This window comes from Myotis lucifugus, unplaced genomic scaffold, assembly GCF_000147115.1.
Source record: "Myotis lucifugus unplaced genomic scaffold, Myoluc2.0 scaffold_1190, whole genome shotgun sequence".
NCBI lineage: Eukaryota > Metazoa > Chordata > Mammalia > Chiroptera > Vespertilionidae > Myotis > Myotis lucifugus.
In genome coordinates, this window is record NW_005872238.1 from 73,854 (window position 1) to 75,040 (window position 1,187).

A 1,187-nucleotide genomic window follows, 5' to 3' on the forward strand; every position below is an offset into this window, starting at 1 on the left:
TAGGGAATTCTTCGTGAATTTATCTATCATCCGTACCCAGGAGCCATGTTCATCTTCTCTGTATCTTTCCAATTTTAGTATATGTCCTGCCAAAGCAGGCACATATTAGTTGCTATTTCTTAATGAGAATTTTCAGTGTTTTATTAATATATTTTCCTCTTCTCAACAAACCATCCCCCAACTATTCACCTGTGTCCGATGTTTTCTCCTTTAAAAATATAGAAGGAGATTTGTATTTATTTTTAAAACTTATTTCTTGCTCCTCTTCAGGTCATCAACTCTTGACATTGCTTGATCACTGATAGTCTATGTGTTTTGGAGGGTTTGGTTTGGTTCTGTATTTGTTCACGTCTCTAGGTTTGGGGGAAAGGAAGATTTTAAGTTCTGGCTTAACTCTGCCACTTTAAACAACCTAATCAAGGTGGAGATGAGTAAGGAGCAATATTTCAACCTGGCATCGAAAGGGGACATAAATCTTGCTCTTTTTTTTTCTTCTTCATTTTAATCAGAAGTTCTTAATTTTCTCACCATTGATGTAAAAATCATTTATGCTTGCACTGCAACCAACATAAATCATTAACACAAAAGAATAGTAAGCAACCTTTAATCAATATCACTTCCTTCTATGCGACACCGTGAAAATGAAAGAATACAATTTGTCATTGATCATAAGTCTCACCAACATTTAGCCAGGACCTCGTATCTTTCCAGCACTTACTTTGCTCCAGCCACACTGGCCTTCTTTACATTCTTAGGGCAAATCAAGGTCACTTCCTCCCCCAAAACTTTGCACATCTTGTTCTTTTTATCATTTTATCATTTTCATTGAGGTTCAAGATGCACCCCCGACTCCTTGGAGGGCCCTTCCTGAAACCTAAACCCAGTGGTGCCGGCCTCTTGACAGACACTCTCTATCATTGCATCCACTTTATTTTCTTCACAGCACAAATCACCTTCTGAAATTATGTTATTAATTATTTACCTGTGTGCTTGTTAATGCCAGCCACCATCAGCAGCCATTCAAATATATGTCCCACGACTGCCAGGGCCTGTATCTTTGGTTGACCTTTATATCCCTCAGTGTCTGAATCAGGACTTTGATTAAAAGCATTGTATTTAATAAATCTATGGTGAATGAATACACAGTGATAAGGACAATCAAGAGTGAGCTAACTTTTTCAATAAAA

The 1,187-nt window shown here is 37.4% G+C and overlaps 1 pseudogene; it reads right to left on the bottom strand.

Moving 5' to 3' along the window:
• Window positions 1–100, bottom strand: LOC111824330 (annotated as a pseudogene).
• Between the last annotated feature and the right edge of the window lie 1,087 nt (window positions 101–1,187).